At 36.6% G+C, this 17546-nt stretch overlaps 1 protein-coding gene across 5 annotated transcripts in view; it reads left to right on the plus strand.

Annotated features, from left to right (window-relative positions):
• The window catches only part of CSMD1 (CUB and Sushi multiple domains 1), a 1093278-nt gene that overhangs the window by 857935 nt on the left and 217797 nt on the right, over positions 1-17546 (plus strand). The window lies entirely within an intron of this gene.

Here is a 17546-nt window from a genome sequence, read left to right on the forward strand (position 1 = left end):
GCTCTGGGAATATATTTTATAAAACTTGTACAGTTGCTATATTTGATTTATGAGATGGTTTTATCACTACCATGTCAACTGAATCTCATCAGCTACTCTTGACATAATGTTTCTGAAGTGTCAAATAGTTCCATACATATCTAAATGGATTTCTTAAGAGGGCTCTTGTTTTAAATAAGATTTTATTTCATGAAGGGAGAAACTCAGCTTCAGCTTTTTTCTTTTGTTTGTTTTAAAAGGACTGATCTTTATATCTGAAAAAGTCATCTACATTGTATATACATGTAAGATACATGAAACAAAGTAAATTATCTCAAATTTTGTTTTTAAAAACTGGGATTATTCAAGATGTGATGAAAGGAAGTTACAGTTGAGAGAGAAATGAAAATCATACTGAATTTGCCAGTCATTTGGAAATTCTAGATTTAAGTCTTAGGTTATATTCAGGGCTATATCAGCCCTGGGATATTTACCGGTTTGGGTTGTTTGGGCTTTTTTTTTGGTGTTTCTCTCCTTCTGGGGAGCTTCTCTGTGTTCCATTCAATCACATTTAGTTTAGTTTAAATATAATAAAATTGTATTCTTCTGCAGAAATGCTGTTATCTTGTGCTGAAGAAAAGAGTCATTTTATATGATGGTCATGTATGTTTTATTTTGTAAATGTTTTTATCTTTTAGAAAGCCTTTCCCACATTATCTACAGTAATAAGAGATTCATTCCTGGTATCTTGAAAATGCTCACTTAGTTATCCTCATTATGTGAATGACACATTGGAAAGTTGCAAAGATTACCAAAGTATCAATAATTATCTTAATGAAGTATCAACCATTGAATTAGCCATGAATTTGTAGGACTAATGTAACCACTTACTGTGCCAGACACAGAAATGCCTATATATTTTCCCATGCATAATTTAGTGACACATACTTAATCATGCATATATGTGATAAGTCTGTAATTCATATAGAAATGGAATTTATTTTGGAATTTATTTTTTCTTATGATGTTAAGTTTTGTATAAATTTATTGACTAACCCTGAGACTTCTCTCACTAAATCCATGTAAAAGACCCCTCTTTCTAAACGATTAGTAAAACCTTTTATAAAATATGCATAGACAACTGGCACTTCTCTAAAACAAGATAATCTAAACAACTCTTTTAAGTCAACCTATGAAGAAAATTTGGTCTCTGATTATGTAGCAAACTAAAGATACCCATAATGCAACTAAAACACATACAAGGAAAGAAATTTTGCTAAGCAGACAAGTGAAACTGAGAGGGAAAGGCACTCTCAGTACCATTCAAGTTGCTTAAATAAGTGATTTTTCTTAACACTAAGAAGGTTTTACAGAGGTCTCTTTTCTTGTTGCCATGGCACCTAAGACATAAAGGGTGAAGATATCCTCTTACCCTGAAAAGGAGTTCACACAAAGACTACTTCTTTCACAGAAGAGTGAAAAGAAACTACTTGTCCTGAAATCTGCTGGCTTTGGAGTGTACATTCAAAAGTTAAATCTAGTCTCAACTCAGTGTCACAAATACATAAGCACATTACTGGGTTCAACAGACTCTTGATTATTTCTTCCTCATTATCATTTCTATGCTGACCAAACTCATATACATAATGTATACATGCCAACCTTTATATATCAACAAGGATTTTTCAATCCTTCTATGACACATGGTAAGATATTCTTTCATGATTCTTTTAATCAGATTCAGGAGGAAAGCCCTTTAAATTTAATTTTGTTTAATTTGTAAACTACACATTCACACAAACACATGCTGATTTGTATCAGAGCAGTTGTATTCAGTTTCATCTGCTGATGAAAACACAACAAACCAAAGGTATTGCCCTTCTCTATCCAAGTAAATAATTTCAAGTCCTTCCTCTAGTGTTATCTCTCCAACATGCTTTGCAGTTTTCCTGGTCAGAGAACTATTTGTGCCTTTTTACCATTTCTTCTTCTTTGAAGAGCTATTTTTCAGGCACAGGAAAAGCAGAGCTTGGGACATCTGGTTATTCTAGTATCATGATGCTGGCATTGTTGTTTTAAGACTTTGAGTCCCATACGAACAACATTATCATAACTTTCAGTGACCTATCTACATGCTGTGAAGGTAGATGGTCTTTCCCTGGATTTCAAAGATCTTTATCTGATTGCCTGGAAGGTCTTTATCTGATTGCCTCTTCTGCAGTAAGGACACTCCTTGTCACAACAAAAAGACATCACCAATTCTACTTGCAAAATCAGATTCATATTCATAAACAGGTGGTCTTTTAAATCTTATTTCCCTGTGTCAGCGCTTCACTTTCTTGTCTTTTCAATTGGAATAATTTCATGTATCTCAGCTATGGACTTCAAGTTGTTATGCAGTATTATTCCACCTCATCCCAGAATTTTGAAGACTTTACCTAGTTTCCCTTTGAGTAGCCACTCCATTGCTAAATGTGTCCTCCAATCAGATCTCTCCCTTGACTAGAAAGTAATTTGTGCCTACAACCACTAGTTTGCTGCTATTTGATGAAAAATGAGGAGAAGATCCAGGCCCTTAAGACTGACTCCCTTTGCACTGTTTAAAGAATAGATTTGATCATTACTCAGCTGTGTCAAATTTCCCCCATCTCAGAAGATTAAACTTTTTCTTTCTTTACTTAAACCTTTGCTTCTCCTATGGGAGCAAATCCCTTTACCTGTCTGGTGAATTCTCTTTTTGCATTGACATGATGTGGCTTCTGAGGAAGATCCCTTCCCTCCACCTCTTTATACAAACTGTAGAAACACTGGGACTGCCAATCTCTTCACAGAGAATTTCTTGTTCTTGAATTGTTTAAAAGAATGGTAGCAGGGTCATCCATAAAGAAACCTCATTTCCTGTAGGACCTTCCTCAAAGCACCCAAATAACAATGATTTCTCTGACAAATATGTCAGTAGTTGGTAACTGCAGATTACATTGAAGAGACACTTCAATCTCTTTTCACACAAGAGTACTGTTTCTCGGCTTTATAGACACAGTAGTTGCATTTGGGAGAACTATCCCATGTTTTTTACTGAGCTAGTGACTCGATCAGCACATATGCTACATTAAGGCTTTTCTGCAGTTACTCACTGTATGAACACATAGACAGTCTTCTGTGAAAAAAAACCCAAAACCTGTATGTCTACCTCTATGCAGCTATTCTTTGAGCTATGTTGTCTAAATGTACATTCACAGTGTTCCCTTTCACCCCTCCTCTCAAAATTTACTGCAACTGAGAGGAATGTGACATTAAGGGGAACTCCACTACTTAGCTATTTTGTGTGATGTAGAGAATTAATTGAGGTATGAACTCATGTTCACAGATAGTCTCTAGGGAAAAATATCTTCCTAGCAATCCTGACACAGGGCTACCTGGAAAATAAACATGAATATTGTCTTGAAGAGGAAATGTCAATAACCCATGTCTTTAGATTTGAGGTTACTGATTTAAGCATCTGTCTTTTTACTGTTCTGAAACAACTTGTCACCTATAAGGTTGCTTTATAGCAATATTATCATCTGTTATGTTACTGTAATTGCCATGTTTCTCTATGTGTGTAGGTTTAATTTTCCAGATCTACTTCTGAATAATTTAATTATTATTTAAAATCACTAGTTTTGTGTTGGGGGGGTGGTAAAAATCAAGCTACTGGAGTACAGAAAAGCTTCTCCTCTTTATCTTTTGTCTAGTTGAAATTTGTAAACAGAAAACAGATTCTGTGCCCTTCATTTGTTTGCATCTTATCCATTGTTATTATTCATTGTTCTGTTATTATTGCTGCAATTATTATTCCAGTATATTCCAGAAGAAAAAAAAATCAAACCCATGATTCATGGTTGTGAGGGGTTACTGACACTAATTCCACATGTATGATTTATTCCCATTATGTAGCTTGCTTTTACATAGTTGCAATATACATATATGTATATATGCATGTATATATCTATATATACATGTATATATCTATATATACACATAGTATATATATAACTTTATTTCATGACTATGAAGACAAACTTGTTGAAGAGTGTGGATGCACATTCTTCTCACTTTTTTCTTCCAGCAATGTATTTTTTTCTCTACCTATAATTAAAGAGTTCTATTACAGTTTCATTTAAATTTCACAGTTGACTACATTTTCCTGAGGACAAAAGCCATCTTTTTGTGAACTGGTTCCCTAAGAGTACAGATCCAAGTGTAAAGCTGCTAGGCAGTCACGACTTCTGCATATCCACAAAGTTGTGTGAATCTCAGAAGCTTGGTGAATGCTGGAGTTCAGAAATTAAGTGGAAAAACTTAGTTTGTTGAAGTATCTGATTCTGAGGCTACTGTCCTCCTAAAGGAGAACATCACAATCATGTTTCTGCTGCTTATTGTCATCACTAACCTTTTAAATAGGATCCACACACCATTTCTGGGAAATCTGTTACTGGGGCAGATTTCCTAAAACTTATCTAGCAAACTATGCTTTTAATCATACTTTTCTTACTTTCCAGTTTTCTATAAGTCAAACTAGTCAGGAGCTTTCTAACATTTTGTATTGGAGTTATGTTACTGTTAGAAAAGGAATTGAAGGACTCACAGGTTAAGAGAAGCATTCTTAAATTTAAAAAAAATTAAAAAAAACCCAAACAAATAGTGAACCAGAAGACCAAGAAAGCAAAAGGAAAAAAATTGATAGTTCATTAGAGGTCATAGGAAATGACAAAAAGCTTCCATTTGCAAGAGTAGGAGAGACTTCTCTTTCCTTCAGAAAGAATATAGGGGAATTGTTTCAATTTGCACTAAATTGTTTCGAGTCTGAGGGAGAAAGAGAAAAAGAATGGAAGAGGCAAAGAGAGAAAGAAAGAAAGAAAGAGAGAAAGGGAAAGAAAGAAAGAAAAAGAAAGAAAGAACATTCTTGCATCTATTGTGTTCTGACAAGATCTATAAAATTAGAAGGTTGTTGTCATATTAAAACACATCTAAATTCCTTGTTACATAGCTTAAAATAGCATGTAATAAACAAAATTTGTTCTGTAAATATCCACTGCTTACATGGTTCCAATTTAGATTCTTCACTTCCTAATCTGCCAAGCTGTGGAAGTCTGCCAAACTACAGTATCCAAAAGACAAGATTCTTAAACTCTTCTTTTTAAAGAAAAAAATCTATATGGTTATCTGTATCTTCTCAGACTTGGTGAGAAGTAGGATATATGCAAAAGAAAAAATAGGGCACAAAACAGGATACCTGGTGAGTATGCACACGTCCCGAGATAGGTGGCCAACAACTAGGGGCTGAGGGAGTGGAGGGAGTTTAGATTGCAGTGATAAATGCATGCATCTGATATGTGCTTAAATAATCTCCTAAGCACTTCTTGAAATGTAACTTTATAATTTACAGTGATCATCTAAAAAGGTAAGGAATGAGTCTTATAATTTTGGTATTCCTTTATGGTTCACTGTGAAATACTGATGAAATTCTGAAGAGAGTAGAAATTTCAGCTTTTGCTTCCTACTTGTCAAAGATGTCCTGTTCACTGATTGTTGAACACAGTGGGTAAAAACATGAGTGGAGACCCCTTCACAGTGAATTGCAAAGTACAGGGCCCAGATTTAGGTACCTTCTCTTTACAAAAGACTCTAATTTCACAAGGAGGAAACAATCCCCATTGGACTCACCCTGGATGCTCATTCTTTTTGAATCAGTTATTAACCCAGAGAGGGTTAATATCTTGCTCCTATTAAACTTCTCTGAGTGTCAGCTTGACTTTCTCCCAGAGAAAACCTTCCAACAGGTCCAGTTTACACCAGAAAAACTTTCAACAGGTCTGATGTGCCCAAGAGGGGAAAAATTATCATGATGATTTCATAATGAGAGGACAGTCACCATTTGACTCGCTCTTGCTAGTAATACCCTTCAGTAAAAGGGCATTGACCACTGAAGGTCAGTGTCCTTCTTCCCACTACCTTCTCTGAGAATCGGCTTGATTTTCTCCCAGAGAAAACCTTTTAACAGGTCCAAGTCACACCAGAAAACCATACAACAGTTTTGGACTACAATGATCACTTCGCCACATCGAAGGGGTCCAGTCCAGTGTTACAATTACGTAATGCTCTGGCCTGCTCAGCAGGTTTAGGGGAAGGTAACTTGATTTTCTCTGGGAGAAACAGGAATTCTGGGGAGATTCAATAACATACTGCTCATTAACCCAAAGAGGGTTAATGTCTTTCTTCCCATTAACCCTCTCTGAGGGTCAACTTCACTTTCTAACAGAGAAAATCTTACACAGCAGGTCAAGTCTGGCTTACACCAGAAAACCTTTCAACAAATCTCATGTGCCCAGGTCCTACCGAGAGGAAAAAAATTATCATTAACTTTTAGCAGTGGGGAACAGTCGAGATCAGGCATATATCCCAGGTTGCCATGATCTCCTGCTGGAGATTTTGGCATAGACCAAAAATCAGTTCTCCTTTGTTCAATACTCTGGCTTTTATGCCTGTAGAAAAACCTCCTCACTGCTTCTCACAGAGTAATCCTGTCCCTGGCACCAATTTTTTGTTATTACCCACCTCTGAAAGTAGGGTAGCTGAGGTTCTTGTTAATAGATCTGTTGGGGCAGATCAGCGTGAAATGACACTGAATGATATGTTTATAAATATACATGTATGGCAGGTTTATTTTAGAAAAATTTGGCTGCAATGGAAAGGAGATATTGGTTATAATCTATGGAAATATAAAAACATCATTTAAGAAAATATATAAGGAAAAGAAAGAAAGAGAAAGAAAGAATAAGAGCGGATAGTGAAGAGAAAAGTTATCACTACTTGTGGATCCAGTGACGATACTTGATTGTTGCAATTTAGATGTCCATCAGTTGAAGTGATGGTTGCAGACTTAATCTGTCAGGGCCAGGGGAAGCCTTCACAACATAAATTCAATGGGTTAATATATGTTCAGGTTCAGGTGGGAATGTCCAGATACCTCTCCTAAGCAGGAGAATTCTACACTTTCTTTTGCAACACTGTGGATTATGTGCAGTCCTCTGGTGGAAGTTCCTAGAAATGAGTCGGGGGCACTTCAGGGGTCTTTGATGGTTTCTGATATTTATGACACCTTCTAAGATATGACTGCTGTTTCTCACTTCAGCACAAGCATAATTGAGCCAGTTCCACCTTAACAGAAGGGATGAATACCCCAAGTGAATGTCCCAATACCTCCCCCTGGGGTAAAGTTTTACACCTGAGCCAGTTGTGTAAGGGGGGATATCATCATGGCTAGACCTCGCGAATGAAGATTTGGGAAGGACTCTACCCACATTTGCTACAAGGATCTCGGTGGCTAAAAAGGCCAATGTGAGATAGACATGTCCGGTTGCTAAAGGCACAGCAGAAAGACTCCCTAAGTGGTATCTACAAGACACGGTTCTTTCTATGTTGTCTTTTCTCCTCGAGAGTGATCCTGTGTGTGCAGCAGTGTTATAGCTAATATGTTTCCAGACCTCCTGATTGGAGGCCAATGATGATGATCAATATGGTCCAAGACCAAGATGTTGTTTCAGGGAGTCCTTGTATCTCCTCTTCGGGGCTCCTCTCTTGCGGCAGCCAGAGGCAAGTTCACCATAGAGCACGATCTTAGGGAGGCGGTGGTTCCTTCATCCTGGAGATGTGTCCTGCCCAGCACAGCTGTGTTCTCGGTAACATGACTTCAATACTCATAAGTGCTGCCTGTTCTAGAAGAGACGTATTAGTCACATATTCTGACCAGTACCATCCTAAAACAGGTGTTTAGGATTGTACGGAGGCAGCATTGATGGAAGTGTTCTAAGAGTTGCAGGTGCTAAATGACCCGTGATTGGACCCATATAAAAGAGTAGACAGTACAATGGCTCTGTAAACACTGATCTTTGTACTTTTCTTCAGGTGTTTATTTCACCAAACTCTTTCATGGAGTTTACCAAAAGGTCTATATGCCTCTGCTAACCTGTTGTCAATCTCTTCATCAATCTTACCATCCGAAGAGATGATGCTTCCCAGGTAATTAAACTGCTGGACTAATTTGAGCTCTGATTGACCAATGGTGATATGGGGATGATGGAAGACTTCCTGAGGTGCAAACTGATAGAAAACTTCTGTCTTCTTTAAGCTGACTTCCAGCCCAAAAAGTTCAGCAGCATCTGCAAAACAGGATGTTAAATGCTCCAGAGCTACTTCTGTGTGGGCGATGAGGGCAACGGTGTCAGCATAAAGCAGTTCACAGACAAGATGGTTTAAGGTCTTAGTGTGGGCCTTCAGTTGCCTTAGGTTGAATAGGCTTCCATTGGTACGGTACCGGATGTAGATACCATTTTCTTCATCGAGATCTGCAGTGGCCCTTTGGAACATCATGATGAAAAAGATTGTGAATAGAGTTGGTGCAAGAACGCAGCCTTATTTCACATCACTGGTTATTTGAAAGGGGTTGGAAAGTGCATTGCCATGTCTGACTTGGTCATGCTGATCCTCATGAAGTGAGATGATCATTTTAAGGAACTTGGGGGACAACCTAAATGTTCCAAAATCTGCCACAGACCTTTTCTGCTCACAGTATTGAAAGCTTTGGTGAAATCAGCAAAGGTTACATATAGTCCTCTGTTCTGTTCCCTACACTTCTCTTGCAGTTGTCTGAGAACAAATACCATGTCTGTGGTACTCCTATTGGCTCTGAAACCATATTGGCTTTCAGGTAGAAGTTCTTCTGCAATAGCAGGTACTAGTCTGTTCAAAAGTATTCTTGCCAGGATTTTACCAGCAATGGAGAGCAGAGTAATACCTCAGTAATTTGAACAGTCTGATTTATCTCCTTTCTCCTTATACAAGGTGATGATGACTGCGTCACAAAGGTCTGAAGGTCTGATGGTGGTTCGCCTAGTTTCCAACAGCGCACCACGAATTCGTGAAATTTATCATGGAGTGCTTGGCCCCCATGTTTCCAGACTTCAGGTGGAATTCCATCAACCCCAGCTGCCTTGCCAGTTTTCACCTGCTGTATGGCCTTAAGAGTTTCTCCCATAGTAGGGGCAATATCCAATTCATTTTTCAGCACTTGTTGTGTAATGTACTGAATTACTGAGTCTTGAACTACACGGCTAGTACTGAAAAGAATCTGAAAGTGTTCAGACCATTGATTCAGAATGGAGATTTTATCTCTGAGAAGCATTGGTCAATCTGAACTGAGTAGAGAGCTTTGGACCTGGTGTGTAGGTCCATATGCTGTTTTCAAAGCCTCATAGAATCCTCTGTAATCACTCTGTAATCACCTACGGGAACCTTTTGGGTAAGGCGGTGCAAGTCCATGTAACATTTATCTTTTTTGACAGGATCAACTTGGAGAATTGGGACATATATACTAAAGAGGACAACATGTTGTTTGTTGTGTAGTGGAAGGCGTAAGGAGATAATGCCATCAGAATGACCTGTCGACAAATTTTCAAGTTTGGAGACAATAGAGTTTTTAATCATGAAGCCAACTCCTGAAAGATGCCTTTCAGTTCTGGGTTTACATGACCAAAAGAGTGTATAACCAGCACCATGTTCTCTAAGGCTACCTTCCTTATGGAGATAAACTTCACTGAGAGCAGCTATGTCTATGTTGAGTCATGACAGTTTGTGGGCAATTAGAGCAGGATGACACTCAGGAAGTCCACTATCCTCAGTATCAAGCATGGTTCTGATGTTCCAGCATGTGGGTGTCAATTTGGATACACCTTTGAAGGCAGGTGTATGCCTTTGTCTCTTAACCTTTGTTTGACCACATCAGAAGATGCCTGTTGGCCACGGTTAACCAACCGGGTGAAGGGTGGAGATGAGCTTTGATTAAGCCACCTTTTCTAGGCCCCTCTCCATGTGGAGCAAGCAGCGCTCTCCTTGAAAAAGGCTGCTTGGTCATTCAGGATTCTACTGAACAAGACTGTCATCTCCAGGGTCAGTCTCAGGTAATCAATGTCCTGAACCACCTGCACACAGGGTTGGGTCTGTGGCTTCCAGTGCACCTTTCACCTGCCGTTTTGACCCTTGCCTATAGCTACAGGGCTTTACAAATGTGGATATATCCTTCAAGCCTGTGTAATGGATTTTTCTAGGTGAGATGCAGCATGTACAGAACTGGACCCACCCTTTAATCCTAAGGTTCATCTGTCAAGGCCAAGCAAGCTTCGGCTGACAGCAGGTTTAATTAGAGTATCCTTCTCTTAGATGGATGGCCTTACAGGGCTAAGCGAGCTCCATCTACCAGGGTTTGGAATTAGAGTTGTCCTTCTCCTAGGATGACTGCCAGAAGGCTAGTGAGCCCATCCTGCTCATGGACACATATTATCTGACCCTTCAGCTTTGATCTATCTGGCATGAGAGACCCTGCCAGAGGCATACACTACCACCAGCATAGCTTGCATCTTCATCACGGCAATATTTTAATGTAAACTTCCATCAAATCCCATCAGCCCAAGGGAGGACATTGGTATGATAAAAAGCGTTATCCCACCTAGGAGGATCTGCTTCTTACTGGTCTTTTCCCTTATCTGTCTCAAACCTCAGCTTGTTGCTAAACAAAAGTTGGTTTGTCCTGGTCATCCTCAGGTGGTGGTGGGTGTTTACAGTTTACAATGTATATTCAGTTCAAACTAACCTTTCATGTTAAGCATTGCACTGAGTTTGAGCAGAACACATCAATAAAATAAACTTAATTTTGAGTACTGGAGCTTATTTGTTTGGTTTGGTTTTTAATCTACATTATTTCCTGTCTCCTATAAGTAATTTCATCCTTAAGGAGTGTTCCTAAGCAAGCTGTGGAAAACTTAAATGGTAAAGCAGAAAAGAAAGAGATACTTAATATTTTCATTTCATATTTAAGTGGTGTTGCTCCTTTATTAAATTTTACATGGCACTTGATTTTTAATGGTGCATTAATACACTATTTGAGTAAAATCTTCACCAAGATATTGTTCACTCTTATTCGCATTAATATCACATTAATTTGTCATATTCAATTGTTATATTAAATACTATTTGAATAGTTGATTGGGTGCTACAATAAAATGCTGACACCATTTAATAAACTGTTTCTTTTTAATAGTTTAGTTAGTATTTATTGCAAAGTCATCAATTATAATTATATACTCTGTCATGTTGTAGCATTGAGTTAATTTTCATTGAGTTTGAACCATAAGTGGGAACCTTGTTAGCCTGAATAACACCAGAGTTTTCTATGAGATTCTTGAGATCTGGTATTCATTATTTACTTTAAAATCTCCATTCCAGAAAATTTGAATTTGAGTTCACCTTTGAGAAGTCAAACTAGGTCTGAAAATTGCTATTCATTTTTATCTATTGTTTAGGCAGAGAGAGAGCTGCTCATGAGCAAGAAATCTTATCAGTAGCTGAGTGTCTGAATCTTCCAATGGTAATAAGGATGAATTCAGGATCCACTGTATTTCAGAATGTTTTATTTAAATGTTGTCACATTTAAATTGTTATATCTTTAGGTTATTTTCTATTTTGTACAATGTATTTAATAAAGATATTTGATAAGTTTTTTATACTTTCGATTTTTTTATCTTATAACTATGCATTTTTATGAATACAATCAAAAGGTGGTGTTTTTTAACCACTCCTTTTACTTTCAATGTTTGATTGAAAATTGAAGATTTGTCTGAGTGTTTGAGTCTTACTGTACCTGAATCTTTAAAATATGGTGCCATGTAGTAATTACAGGTTTGAATTGTCTCTATCTGATAACTGAAACTTCAAGTCAGGAAACACTGAAAGATTTCAACTGGTGCATACTGGGTGCTCTGATTCTATTTTCAAAATGAAAAGGAGTGATTTGTATGAGACTTCAATCACCTTAATCTGAGACCTGGTATCAAATATTAGTCACCTATAGTTAGAAAGAATAACGATTGCCTCAAGTTACCCTTTTGCCTTCTTTATACATGTTAAGGTTATGTATACTTAGTGTTGTTTCTTGCTAAGACAAATAATGTCAGTATGTTATGTCCATAGCTTATTATCAGATGATACTAGAAAGAGTAGTCAAAAATCTCAAAACAATTTAAATCCAAACAATGCTTTCACCTTAGTTTCTGCCAATAATCCCCTGAGGCTAATTAACATCATAGGATTTGTTTTGAGAACCTGAGCAGTGCCTTATATTTGTGGCATATGGATTGAGAACAAATTAAGCAAAGGCTTTCCCTGCTGCTTAGTCCTTACTTTCCTATTCCATTTTTCCTTGTACGTGAATGGTGCAAAAAATACAAAATAAGTTGTTTTCAGCAAGGCACTTCAGTATGGTTTTCAGGGAGATGTTCTAACCTCACCACAGTCATATGGGTGTTGCTTAAAGAGTATTGTGGGAAGCTGACATAAACATACTTCAGTAGTGTGGTTGTACCTTTAATTGAAATCTATCTTAAAGAAGCAAACAATGAGAGAAAAAAGAGAAAGAGAGAGAAAAAAAAGGAAAAAAGGGAAAGCCACTCCTTAGGCACCAACTGGTAAGAGGATGGAAAGAATCCTCAGGCAAATAATTCTTGCTGGTAAATGTAGTGGTGACGATGATGATAATAGTAATGACAAAAAAACCAACATCTTCCTGCTTTCTCCCTGCTACAGTTACATTTTCATGCTGACCTTCTCAAGTTCCTCAATGATAGTTTATTACACTGTTAACACTGAATGGAGCACGTGTGGGTGCTGCAGACTAAATAGTAATTAAGGTTTGTGCATGTGTTTTATTGTGTAATATTTATTGTGTGTTAAAATAACTATTAACTCCTTGTTATTGAGGTTCTAGTCCAATATGAAGTCACATGCTAAAAACTACCAGGTCTGGAGTGATGTGATCTTAGTGTAGAGTTACAGGCTAAAAGACCCAAGGCAAAAGAATGAGAAGTGGGAACAGAATAGTATGATTTAAAAAAATCAATGGCAATGTGTAAATGACAGGTTACAGGCTCGCATGTGATGGACAGGCTGCAGAATTAGAGATGTAGGACTCTTAACATTACAAAGATTCAGGCACTGTGCAACAGAGGTGCCGTGGATACTCCATGTGCACCTTGGTTTGATGCAACATTCCATTTAACAGGAAGCTTCTGCTCCTAGCATTATGTTAGAGTTTGTACATGAAGCCGTACTTGAGTCCAGTCATGTGTTGTGTCTGCCATACAGAAATCATATCCTCAGCTTTAGAGAGCTCTCAATGACTGTGGAGAAACCCTAAGTTTTTGCTATCATTTGATTCAGTTTTATCTGTGATCCCTTTCGCGCCTGTGTTAATGTTGCATAACCATCCTACTGGGTAATAGTATTGTCCAACAGAAACATAAAAAATTATTGACTGTCTGAGCTCTACTTCTTCTCATATTTTATGAACTGTTGCACAATTTTGTAAATACAAAAGAGATATTCTGCACTCAGCAGAGTGCTTTGTGTCAGAGGAGCCCTTAAACTGACAATGTACTACTTTTTTTTGATCTCTGCTTAAAATTCTGTCAAACCTTTTAGCAAGATATATGAAAGAAAAATAGGAAAGCAAACTTTTCCATTAAACAAAGTTATTGTTACATTTTACATGAACTCTATTTCAAAGCAATTCAAGAATCCCTGAGTTTTGTTTGTATTACAGTTTGAGTTTGTATTCAGGAAGTGTTCAATGATCTTCAAAAGATCTACCCTCTGCAGTTTCCTTTTATCAAATTTCAAGTGAGACAATGAAAGAAGAAAAAACAGTTACTTATATAATTGGAATTTAAGTGACTTTATTAAGCAAAAGAACAAACAATGAGTTCAAGTACCCTTCCAGACTGATTACTCTCACTGAAATGGAATAAAAGAAGAGTTTGATAAAGCAGCATTTTTGTCTGCTACAGTCCTTAAAAAGGTTATAACAGAGAATTCTGAAACTGTAGTAAAAATAGAGCATTTCCTCCTATAAAACCTTTTATGTGTGGAGATGGATGGTTTAGAATCAAAAAGAATACACTTTTTGAATTCTAAGGTGGGTATTTTCGATTTATAATAAATAATTAAAATTACCTTTAAAAAGCACACAAGATTCAAAAGTTTTAATAGGGGACTAGATTAATCTGCTTTTATTTACTTTCCACCTTTTGAAATATAGAGGCAGTAACAGATAGATTTTTTTCTTTATAAAGAAGATGAGTTTAAGGATCTTGTCTTTTGGGTGCTGTAGTTCAGCAGACTTCCATAGTTTGGCAGATTTGGAAAGTGAAGATTCTAAATGGAACTATGTAAGCAGCTGATATTTAGAGAACAAATTTTGTTTATTATATGCTATTTTAAGCTATGTAACAAGCAATTTAGATGTGTTTTAGTATGACAACAGCCTCTTAATTTTATAGATCTTATCAAAACACAATAGGTGCTATTTCATGGTACTTCTGCAAGAATGTGCCTTCTTTCCTTCCTTCCTTCCTTCCTCTTTCTCTCTCCCTCAGACTCAAAACAATTCTCTATAAGTTGCAACAATCCCCCTATATCCTTCCTAGAGAAGAGAAGTCTCTCCTATACATGCAAATGGCAGCTTTTGTCCTCTTATGTCCTGTAATGATTTTTTCCTTTCTTTCATGATTTTCTAATTCACCAGGGTTTTTTAATTTATTTTTCTGCTTTTTGCTCCAAGCAGACTTTTGTGCATATTTTCTGTTGAAAAATATCTTGGATTACATGTATTTTCATTTTTTTCATCCCATACCTAATTAATTTGAAATACATAAATTGAGAACTGAATCTTTATTGTTTAATCTACAGATTCAATTTAGGTGCCTTTGATCATATTGATAGTAAAAAAGCTAGAATTTTGAATCAATTTATTTTGTATCTTGAAAAATCAAATAGATTAAGACAGAAACAAAGGAAAGGTAGACATGCAACATAAAGAAGGGATCTCTATTGCGTCAAAATACATATTTCAGTGCTACCTCTTTCTACATCAATTTGTTATATCAATTTGTTATATTTGTTATATGTTCTTAAATTGTACCTGTTATACTAGTCTAAGCACATCAGATGACCACACTAGGAAATATGTTCCTTTTCTTTAAAGGCTACAGCTGGAGGAGCTAGTCCTGAAAATACTATTTACATAGAGCATGTTCAGTGGGTATGTTATGGAATACCTGTTCACCTAAATTCACACTGCTTTTTCCCCACAAGGTTGTGGACCAAAGTATGAAGACAGAATGATGGAGAGAGTAATTACTTTAAGATCAGTAAAGATTATTTCTCCTGGAAAACTCTATACTTCTCAATGTTTGCATAATTTAAAACTTGTAGATACTAATACTAACATAGTTGATTTTTATTGAAGAAGAGTGCATATGGTTAATATTAAGTGAATTATATTTAATTAATGAAATTAGAATCAGTTACAAAATATTTTTCTCATGTGGGGAAATAAGAAATCTTTTTCGTCTCTCTGGGCTGTGGATGCTCCTGATAGGGACAGGGTGAGGGGGAGTTTGACAGACATTCTGTCAAGATGAAGGCAGGTCTCTGGAACTCAGAAGGTATCTGGGAGGTGTTGAAGTAAGGAAATGTCCTCTGTAGTCAAGAACTAAAGAGCTCTTTCAAGATCACATGATAATATTTGCTTAACTTGAGACACTAAAATCAGTAGGTATTCATAGAATACATGCTAGATACAGAATATTGCATGACATATTTCAAGATTGATTGGCAGTTTTTTACTTCTTAGTTACTATAGGTGGATAAGCCATATCACTTCTTTGAACTTCTATGACTTGATCTTTCATCAAGAATGTAAGAGATGTGGCTTCATTTCCTTTGCTTATGTAAAACAATTTTAAGTTGTATCTGGTCCTTGCTAGCAGAATCATCATGCCATTGTTGTTAAAGGCTGTTGTTCATTTTGCATAAAGAGGATCAATTGGAGGTGATTCAAATGGATGTGAACATGAATATAGTTTTATAGTCTAGTACTTCGGTGCTCACATGGTTACTGTGAGTGTTGATTCATGAGTTATTTCAGAATTTTATTTCCCAACTTTATAATGTATTTCCTCAAAGAAGTGTTCTTTCTCCCCTGTTTAATGCCCTACCCATTTTGCTAAAGAGGTTAGTCAACACTGTGTGACTGATTTTCTAATCTCTTTGTGAGAGAGGATAGGAAATGCATGTTCAAATCCCCAGAGTCAAAGTGAATTGAATTTGGGTGTCACACATTCTGGCTGCACATGCTACTACATAAAAAAAGCAGCAGCAGTGTCAGCTACTGTAAATATTTTTAAAGAAAAAGCATGACTTTTCCTATACCACTAGGTAAAATATTAGGACCTTGAAGGGGAGAGGTTTTTGCATAAACTTTTCCTGCTGTCAAGAGCAGGCTTGGTATTGTGGATCGTGGCTGCTCTTTGAATTCCTGGTCCCTCATTAGTGAAGTGTGGTCATGATGTTCTGGATTGCAGTGTGCAAAAATGGTCAGAAAAAATACTCAATTGAAGTCCTTGGCATAAAGTCCTTAAACTTGATCTGTGACATGTTTTGTATAAATTGAGGAAAGGGAGTTGACAAAGAAGGCTTGATTTCCTTTGGAAACCTCTTTCTGGGGTCTGTGTCAGTGATTTACTGGCTGGCAGAGGATGAGCTAGGAAACTTGACTGGTCAGAGGACATGAGCAACCATTTGTCACGATAATGAAGGGAATTGTGGAGCCTGATGAAACTGCATAGCTGTCAGATATTTGCAATCTATTTGCACTGAAAACAGACTGTGGTTTTATAGCTTGGGTTAGAGGTATATGAGTACCAACTTGAGCTCAGAGAATTTTGCAATGTAATTGAAATTCCTCAAGTAAATGTTTTAATGTCATATGAAGCCTAAAAGTCTATTTAACATTTTTAGAAAGAATACAGATTTTTTCTAAACTTATTGCTTCTTTGATAAAGCATATATGCTGATTTACAATTATATGTTAATTTATTATTATTTTAACTGTTATAACAAGTTTTTCACAAACTCTGAATAAGATCTAAATGATGTTTAGGTCAAAATAAGCCAATATATTTTATCCCTAGACTGAACAATGAGATGACAATATCAATCTTGTGCACCTTAAAAAATGTTGTAGATTAATAGTTGGTATGTTAATGTTACCGTGGGATTTGTAAGGTGATTTTAGACCATTTTCAAGCATTTTGAATATCTGTTTGAACAAGACCAATATTTTTTTCTATCTGTCTGGATGTTTTCATTTATGTGATGAAATTTATGTTGCATATTTGGAATAATTTTTCTAGTTTTTGTTCTGAATTCAAACTGAGTCCATGGGCTGGAACATACCACTCCTCCTACACTTCTTTATTTTCTTTACTGGGGAGCTATGGCAAAAGAATGTCTAATGAAAGTGTTAATAGATGCTTACTACAAATATCTGTGAAAAAGACTCATCCTCTCTTTACCCAGAAAAGAAAGGATCGGTCTGCTTAGTCCTGACTAATATAAATAAATGTTTGTTTGTTTTT

This window comes from Corapipo altera, unplaced genomic scaffold (assembly GCF_003945725.1).
Source record: "Corapipo altera isolate COAL_440 unplaced genomic scaffold, ASM394572v1 46, whole genome shotgun sequence".
In the NCBI taxonomy this organism is placed as follows: domain Eukaryota; kingdom Metazoa; phylum Chordata; class Aves; order Passeriformes; family Pipridae; genus Corapipo; species Corapipo altera.